The 9,858-nt window shown below is 37.0% G+C and overlaps 1 long non-coding RNA gene across 1 annotated transcript; it reads left to right on the top strand.

Moving 5' to 3' along the window:
* The first annotated feature begins 5,206 nt into the window (after positions 1–5,206).
* On the top strand, positions 5,207–8,958 carry LOC141568823 (uncharacterized). The gene is made up of 3 exons (XR_012492038.1): positions 5,207–5,428; positions 7,346–7,500; positions 8,393–8,958. It is a non-coding gene; the product is annotated as an uncharacterized LOC141568823 (long non-coding RNA).
* Positions 8,959–9,858: the final 900 nt, after the last annotated feature.

Below are 9,858 nucleotides of genomic sequence, written 5' to 3'. Positions count from 1 at the left end.
AAGCAAACTTGGAGTACTGTCACCAGAAGAAGGGGTAAAGTGAATAACAACCTAATTACATTGGTTAGTCTATATTTGTTAGATGATGTTTATAGGGCAAGGATTATGTCTTATCCATATAATTCAACCATTATCAATGTTCAAACCAATGTTTATTGATTTCTCTTGTATAACTGTAACACTGATCATTTGTATTTTGAAGCCTCGATCCAAAAGAAAACACGTTTCCTTTCTGGGATTTTTTTAAGCTCAGGAAGTCTGTCAATGATAATTATAAAGGGATATAACAAGGTTGTTTTCGAAGTGTGTGGAAAGTAGAATAAAGGGGAGGATGTTAACCAAAAACTATCAATATTCAAGAAAAACATTGGAGGAAAACACAGACAACTGAGAATACTATTGTCAGCCTGTCTTCGTCATCCTTTTCTGAATTTTGCATCGATTTCCACCCTAGAGGATAAGTAAAAAAGAATAGGAGGAATTGGTAAGAAAATATCTCAATGGTCTAATTGGGCCTTCTTGTTTAATCTTTAGAGATTGTTCTTTTGACATCGGGCATAATTAGAAAGGAGATTGCATGTTGCCTCAATAGGCAAAAACCTTCGAGAAAGCATTAACTTCACTGTTTATCACTTCTTTCATTTCAACCACTAATTCTTTCTAATAAACATATTTTTCCTCCAAATCCATTCCTTGGTATCCTGGATACCAATCACCTTGTGGCTGAACTGCCACCACAGCCCATCTCCCAATAGCTTATTCTTTTTTTTTTAAGTCAGAAGGGAATTATTCTTTTTTAAATTAAATTAAATTTTATTATTAGTGTCAGGTGTACAAAACAACATAATGATTAGACATTTACACCCCTTCCAAAATGATAACCCCACCCAGTCTAGTACTACCCATCTGACATCTTACACAGCTAACAGCTTATTCTTAATCCATTTTTTTCTGTGAAATCATAGCACGAGTCAACTTCTTCAAGCATTATTAGACCCTACTCTCTTCAAATCATACTTAAACTCCTGATTCAAACGAGAGAGCGATTTGGCTGAGACATCTGCTGCCCCTTTGCTTATTATCAGCATTGATGCTACTGATCTAATTAGCGAGGCAGATGTCCCCCTTCGTTTCCTCACTGCTTCCTGCGCACCCCTGCCCCAAGAGCTGCACACATAGTAACACTGGCAAAGTAACAGGAAGGGAAGCCAAGGTCTTGGGTTAGCTTGTTTAAGGAAAGAGTAGAGAGTAAGAGGAGAGGGAGGCCTGGGAGCAAGTTTTAGGGAACTTCAACATTAAACAGCCGAGTGGCAGAGAGTAAGCCTGGAAGGAAGCAGAGAAATAGATGTCAGGGAGGAAGGAGTAAAACCAGGAAAAATGGTTGTGGAAGGTAAGGGAAGAAGGCCTCAAAAAGTAAAGAGGGGTCATAAACAAAACGTGGTGTATATACATACAATGGAAATTACTCAACCTTAAAATGGAAGGAATTCTAACACATACTACAGCATGAATGAACCTTGAGGACATTATGCTAAGTGAAATAACCCAGTGAAAGACTGAATGATTTCACTTCTATGAAGTACCTGCAGTAGTCAAACTCACAGAAACAGAAAGTAGAATGGTGGTTGCTAGGGGCGGGGGTGAGGAAGGGCTGGGGAGTTATGGTTTAATGGGTATAGTTTCTTTGGTAAGATAAAGAGTGCTGTGGATGAATAGTGGTGATGGCAGCACAATAATATAAATGTGTTTTATGCCATTGAGCTATATGCTTAAAGGTGATTGAGATAGTAAATTTTGTTATGTGTATTTTACTAAATTTTTTTTAAAAAGGAAAGAGAGGTCAATAGTCAGATGCTGCTGAAAGGTCAGGTATGGGGAAGACTGAAATATACCCTGTGCTTAGTGTCGTGGAGACTGCCCATGACAAGTGAAACAGAGATCCTGGATGACTTCAATATCCACATTTAAACACTCATGCATATATTCTAGCTCATAACTGACTTTCAGTAAAAGGGAGTCACGACAGACGCAGGCCCCCTCTGGCTCCATGGCTCACCTGTTCCTCCTCTCCCTGCCCTCATTTGGTATATTTCCTTCTCCCTGGTGTGTTCCCTGGCTCCCACACATATTTCACCGTTTTCTGCATAAAGCTAAACAGGACTTAAATGTCCTGTTTCCCTTATACCTTCTCTCTGCCAACCTGTATCACTCCCCTGCTTCCAAACAGTGGCTAAACACTTCCCTCCTCCAAAGCTTTTTCCTATATTAACTCCATTGGGCTTCAAAAATTCGTACTCCGTTGTCTTCATTGCCATTATCCACTAAATAAATTTTTTTCTTGTGAACAATGGCAAAATGCCATTTGTCATTCTTTCAGCAATCATTTATTAATTTAACATTCCATAAATATTGATAGAGCCTCTATTCTATACCAGCTAGTATGGGAGTTGCTAGAAATATAGTCTTTGCCCTCAAACAGCTCATAGTCCAGTGGGGGAGGATTTATCTTCTCCTGGACCATGTACACAGAAGTTTTTGTCTTGAGGTCAAATCTTAAAAGGTAAAAGGCCAAGGAAAAAATATATATCTTTATAGAAAGATTTTCAAATATTTTGGGAGACAGCATAGCATTGCAATTTCAGTAGGCACTCCTTCCCATCACCGATAAATTAAGTCTACTATAAATTCACCACACTGGCCTTATTATATGCCCACAGTGGAACTTCTGCAGCAGAACTTTCTCAGCTCCCCTACACATACTCTATGTTCCAGTAAAACTGAATTACTTTATTTTCCCATTTCTAAAATGCAACTGATGATCATAAGACACACCATCAATTAAATAACATTTTAGAGAAAGAAAGGATATAATCATAATACATTCAGATAGTGATTATAAGACACATACAATTATATCAATTTGGAAACGTTAAAATGCAAGGGGAAAGCAGGAGGATGAAGTGTGCATCTTAAGTTCAAAGTTATACAGTATTTGTTGCTCTCGTGAAATACTTTGCATTTCTTGGGCTCCAAACATTTGCTCATGCTGTTCCTACTGTTTGGAACATCTCTCTTCCTCCTACCCTTACCCACAACCTATCCAGTTTTTAAGTATTCCTTCCATCTTCTCATGAAACCTACCCTGATTCTACCAACTAAACATGACTTTTTGTTTGTTCATTGGTTAATTCAACAAATATATATTGAAAGCCTGCTACGTGCCAGGCATTGTTCTAGGCATTAAGGATTAAATGGCAGACAAGACAGATAGACATAGTCCTGCTGCTGTGGAGCTTATTTTTTACATGGGGAGACAGATAAAAATCAAGTAAATTAACAAATAAGTGAATACTATGAAGAAGAAAAGCAACAACAAACAAAGGAAATAGAGAATTATAGTGGGGAGTCTCTTCTATGATGGCCAGTGAGGGAAGGCCTCTAAAAGGAGGTAAAAACATAAGCTGAGACTTGAAGGGAAAGGAGGAGTTATATATGTAGAGTGGGGAGATCATTCCAGGCACAGGGAACAGCATGTGCAAAAGCCATGAGGCTGAGCTGAGTTTGATGTGTTTGAGGAACAGACCTGTCCTTCTTTTGAACCTCCAGAGCATTTTACATCTTCCTTTGGGGTTTACATTCGTTTCCCTTGATCATAATCCTTGCTATTATTTTCTTATTCTTGTTTCCATGCCTTATAATTAGTAAATTCTTGAGGGTAAGAATCGAGTTAAATTTATCTATGTTTTCCTCTACAGTGCCTGGGACAGTACCTTATACAAATTAGATGCTCAGTAAGTATGTTTTGAATTCCATAAGACTACAGATTGGGGCCATATTTACTTAGTCCATTATGAAACTTTTGAGCTACATTGCAATTGAATACTTTTGGTTTTTACTAAAGGTTGTTGTAAGAGCCATATTAAATTCAGTACAGTATTTGCTGTAAAATGCTATAGAAAACATTATTCAATATATTATTCAATGTACCCTATATGAGTTCCTTTTAGAATTCAGTGCTAGCAAAAATTTTACTTGCAAATTAGTTTGCTTCTTCCCTTTTGAACTCCAGGTTTATATAATGCATTTCATTTCACCTTGTGGGAGTTAGAAAACTAAAACTCAATTCTATTATTTAAGTTGAACAATTAAAGCAACATGTTTACCTGCATGGTCATGTTTGTGATTTTTTTGCCCCCGAAATTCTGACTTTTCTCTTGATAATGATTAATATCACAGTTTTCCAGGCACTGTACCAAGTGCTTTACATGAATTATCTAATTTAACATTTACAACAATCATGAGTTTTACACATGAAAAAAACTGAGGCTTAGAATAATGTCAAATGGATAGTAAGCACTGGAGTCCGGCAGTACTGGATTGAACCCAGGCAAGTCTGACTTTCTCACTATGCTATATTTTAATATTTTATCATGTGGAGTGTTATAAGTCTCTTAAAATAATTTCAGTGAGAGAGAAGGAGAAAAATATATTCCTGTGCTTATATGTACATATGTAGATTTACATAAAATTATTTGAATTGAATTAAAAAATAAAATACAATAGATTTTGATGACCTATCTCACACACAATTATATTTGGTGTTCAGAATGAAATCTACCAAGAAAATACTAACTTTTTAAATATTTGATATAGACAAGTAGGACTTAAATGATGTAGTATTTTTTTAATGCAGTGTTAATGCACAATAAAATTTAAGATATAAGATATTTTATTTTTAATTTTTATCAAAACATGAGTTTGAATAAAGAATCTTTCAAACTATCAAGTTTAAAATGTGACCCAGCATACTACAGTAAATTCAGAGAGTTCTCAGCTTTATTGCAGTAAAATTCTTGGATAATATTTGCCATGTTTTAATATAAAATTGGCTCCCAGTAGGGAATTGGATCATGTTCAGACACTCAAGTTGAGCTCATCAGGACATTTTTATATGGTTTAACACTTAAATAACTGTATTCTCTGTCAGTCAAGATTGCTTTTGCATTTTTATAGAAATCATTTATAGAGAGAATTATTAGAACTTGTTCCCAAGGCAAATGCTATCTTTAGGCCGGTATTCAAGGCTATCTGTTTTTTCACTCATGACAAGAGTTTATGCCAGCGCTAGTAAGAAAACAGGGCTATTAATACATTGAGAACTGAAAAAATTGCCAGCAAAATGTATTTCCCTTCACCAAAGCTGCAGAGGTGAGAAAGCTCAGTAGAAGAACCTGTTTCAGGAACAAACAAGGCCACAGAAGGAAATCCTCCCAGGGTATTCGAACTAATTTAATGAGAGCAATAGCTTTTTATTTGCAGGAAGAACAGGTGTTTCCCCAGAAGAAAACCTGCAGAGTCACCTTGCTGAGCCAACATACAATTGAAAAATGGCAAAAACTGGATTACTAAAGAATAATTCAGCAGGAAGGTAAAATATCTGCACATCTACAGAATAGTATGTTTGCTTATCTGTTACTAAGATTACTTGGTAATATTATTGGGGGATTGGAGAAGGGAAAATAATTGTTTGCAACTGAGAAGAAAATTTAGTTCCCTCTTTCTTTTTGGAATGGATTAATAGAAAATGCACAAATTAATTGCAGCCTATTATCAAAGTGGTCAGAATTCAAATGAACAAATTCTAGTGTGGCCAAGGGCAATGGAAGAAATAAGCTTTCTAAAGATAAGGAAATGATGGCATAAAATGGTTGCAAAATGGCCCAAGAGACATAAGGGATGGAAAGATGTGCATGTATCCACACCACTAAGGACTGCACAATTCAGGCATGTGCTTGTCCAAAGGTTTGCCATGCAGGAATTGCAAGACAGTTCTGCCCATTGTCAAAATTGATGTTGTTAATGGCATGCGGGGAAGGGGGTAACTGATCAGTTTTGTCTAAATAGTTCTCCTGCAGCATGCTTTCAACAAGTTGGTGAGTACTAGAGTTTACCAACTCAAGTTGGTGAGTCTTTCAAAACCTCATTCATTATTTTATCAGTCAACTGATAGTTACTTGGTACTTACTAACTGCCGACACTGTGCCAAGCTGGGAGAATAGAGGGGTGAATAAAAGAAGGAAATCAGAGAAGGAGATGATGTGATCAAGTCTCAGAAAAATTGTCTCATACGGCTCAAACCCCCAAGAGCTTGTTTGACATGAAAGAGATTCACTAGTTTGTAATGAAAAATTTAAGAACCTGGATTGTGAACTGGTACTCTATTCCTAATAAACACCCACTGTGGAGCCCAAGTCACTGATCAGAAGACACTTTGGGAGTGTTGTGCGGGGGACCCTGCTCGCTGTGCCATCTGTCCTGAGAGGTGGCCTGCGGGGTCTCTGCTCCTGCTCCCCACATAAGAACGCAGGATATGGCTAGGCCAAAAAGGAATGCCCACGGAGCCATAGACAGGGGAGTCATAACACTATAGTCCCACTGGAGACACTATAGTCTCACTGGAGGCTGGATCCACATGACCTGCAACCTGCTGTCTGCTTCTCTGCCTGCCAACCAACCAACCGAACAACCAATGCAGACGCGGAAGTTATATCAGTGGCTAATTGGCTAACTGGTTACAGCTGATGGCCAACTAACCACAGCTGATGGCTATCTACTTATTACCCATGCCAGCACCTTTCCACATAGGGCTGAGAGCCTGGAAACTGCTCTCTGGGACTCTGTTCCCACAGGGAATACAGATTTAGAGCAAAGGGAGCCGCATTTGTTTGTAACATGGTACCTTCTCCAAAGATACTTTTATTCATTTCTCTTTAAATTAACCCCCCCACCCCCACCCCAATGAAACTCTCACATTTACCCTTTGGCTAGGAATTCTGCTTACTCTGCTGATTTTCTCACCTGCATCACTGATTCCTTCACATTTGTGTCGTAATTAAGCACACATGTTTTGGAGTTAAGGCAACCTGGGTTTGAACATTCACTCAGCCACTAGCTGGGTGACATGGGACAAGTCGCTTGTTTTCTGAGTTTCAAATTCCTGATCTGTAAAATGAGGGCAATAATAGTAGCTGTCTCACAGGATTATTATGAATATCAACTGAGATAATATATGTAAGACAGCTAGCTTAATTTATTACATTCAATACAACTATTATTCTGAAAAGTATCTGCTCTCATATCCAAATAGCATATAATCTCTTTGACTTCTGCAAGTCTTATTTTTTCCAATATTCTGTTTCATTTTAATATGTAATTCATATTCTAAAAATCATGTAGCAGCTTATGGAAAACTTGGAAATTGGAAACAAAGAAGCAATAACTCTTAATCTTGCCCTCCTTACCCAACCATTAAAAATGATAATTATTCTTGACATTGTGTTTTCAGATATCTGTTTATATTGGATCTAGCTGAAATTGAAAGAAAGAAAGTGCTTCTAAGCATGGCATCCTTTAGTTTGATATGCACTGCTCCACTGTTACAGGCTGTGAAAGCCAGATTGCTTACTGTGCACCATGAATCTGGCTCATGGTAGCTAACAGGTAAAAAGCTGAAGAAACACTTTTATATCTCTCTGTCCTTAAAATACATGAGTAAACGAGGTGGTTTTGTTGTTGTTTTGTGTTTGTTTTGTTTTGTTTTGAGAAGAAGACAACTTGGAAAGGCTGGAATTTCCCCAAATTTTACATTTGCCCCAACATTTCCTGTCTGGAGATTTCTAATTGTATTGTTAGGCCAAAGAGCCACATGCAAGACTTGTGCTTTTAAATAGTCAAGTTAAATTATGGCTTAGAATAATGCAACAATATGGAACCAGTGCTTTTGCCAAATGACATACTCTGCTCTGGATTTAGTGACATTTCGTCTGTTATTTTGAATCAGAACATGGAGGAATTTGCAATTATGCCATTCTATTCAGCAAAAGAAAAGTGCCAGTCATTTTCTGATGCTTATCTGTCAAATATATGGTGAAAAATTTTTCAAGAATTTTGTTTTATGAGCCCCTTTTGGGAACCTCCAAGACCTGAATTCCTTGAAATGGTAAAGAGTTACTTCTTCAAGTAAAAACTCCTATTGAAAATAAAATTTTGGAACTATAGTGCACATGCAGTGTTTGGCAACACATCTGGTTTTTCTGCTTTGATGAAGAAAGACAGCCATGAGTCATGGCTTTCTACATCACCTTGCATGGGCATCAAAGCCCTTGCCAATAGTCCTGAAGAAGTTTTGTCTATTACTGCAAAAGTCATCAATTTCCCCAGACTCAGGGCTTTAACTCATTGGGCTTTAAAGAAATTTTTGTCAAGAAATGGAAGCAGAATATGAAATTATTCATTGGAATTCACTCCTAAAATAATTCCATAGGCAAAAGGTCATTTGTGGTTTTGATTTATTTGATCACATGAATAAGGTAAGGCTTTTTTTTTTTTCCAGCATAAGATCCTGAGGGCTCCATTTTGGAAGCTAACCAAAACACACATACACAGAAAACCCACGAGCCCTTTTGGCCAAGTTGTCACTGTGGGAAAAGAGATTGGAAACAGACAAATATGAACAACGTTTCCTATACTGGAGGAGATTTTCCTGGCTCTATTCAAGAGTGATGAAACTTATCAATTTCTCACAAGGCAAAATTTTACAGACACCTGGAAACACTGCAGAACTTCTCCAAAGGTTAGTTATACTCATTTGACTTTAAAATTAAAATATAGATTTCAACCATTTTTTTGCTGATGTATACAGCATTGGTGATGCAAACTTTGCAAAGATGACCAAATTCATTGACCTGAGGACATGGGAAATGATGCAACTGTATCAGCTTAAAGAGTCCTAGAGAAATCCAGTGTCTTGACATAAGCCTATCCATCTGCCACACCCTAATTTGTTAGTCATGGCTTTCTTTCACTTGTTGCTTTCCAAATTAAAAGTAAACATTGATAGAATAGCACAAATGACAAACATTATGATGTAAAGACTATTCCATAATTTCTTCTCTTCAAGTCAAACAATGGCAGCCTTCTCATTAAATTTGCTTTGAGAATTTTAACTTTGTTATTTATTTTCACACTTTGAATTTATTTCAAATTATTTCATCTATGTGAATAAACAAGAATGAGAGAAGGAAAAATTTTTGTAAGTTGTTTTCTATGCAAAGGAAATCGATTTCAAATGCAGTAAACAAAGTGTGTGCCCCAAATTGAGGGGATGTTCATGTGAATTTTTTTTTTTTAGAAAACGATCATTTTTTCATCAGCTCAAAAGAGGTAAGTGACCACACACACACACACACACACACACACACACACACACAAATGGTTAAGAACCATGGATCTAACACAGCCACCTCATTTTACAGTGAATGAGTGGAGACTCCAAAACATGAAATAATTGCCCGAAGTCACACAGCTAATAGGTATTAAAACTGGAATTTGAGCCCAGCTGTCTTGTGTGTAAGGCCGTTATACTATGTTGCCATTATATATCCTCAGTAGGACATCCCACAGTCACATAGAAATTTCTTTGGAACCGAAACAAAACAAAAAAACCAACCAACAAAAAAACTCTGTGAATATTGTATGCCTGAAATGAATATAACAAATATAATATTATACACATAATATGTTTTTTAAAAAACTATGAAAATAAAAGCTGTTGTTCCAAGTGTTACTATCAGACTTTCCTGACCTTGACTTCTTCTTACGTGTCTAGACCTGCACTGATTGCCAGCTGCTTGAAAAATCCATCTGCCACTTACCCCATCTAGTTCCTGCCTGTTTTTCTTCTTTAATGACAGACGTCCTGGTTTCAAATCCACTAGCAGACTTAAGCATCTTAAATAACCAACACCAGTCTTCACCTGGGTGTGTCTCTATTCTCTAAATCCAAACCATGGCTTTTCC

This window comes from Rhinolophus sinicus, linkage group LG02 (assembly GCF_036562045.2).
Source record: "Rhinolophus sinicus isolate RSC01 linkage group LG02, ASM3656204v1, whole genome shotgun sequence".
In the NCBI taxonomy this organism is placed as follows: domain Eukaryota; kingdom Metazoa; phylum Chordata; class Mammalia; order Chiroptera; family Rhinolophidae; genus Rhinolophus; species Rhinolophus sinicus.
Note: the sequence above shows the minus strand (reverse complement) of the source record. Positions and strands in the feature narration are given on the sequence as shown.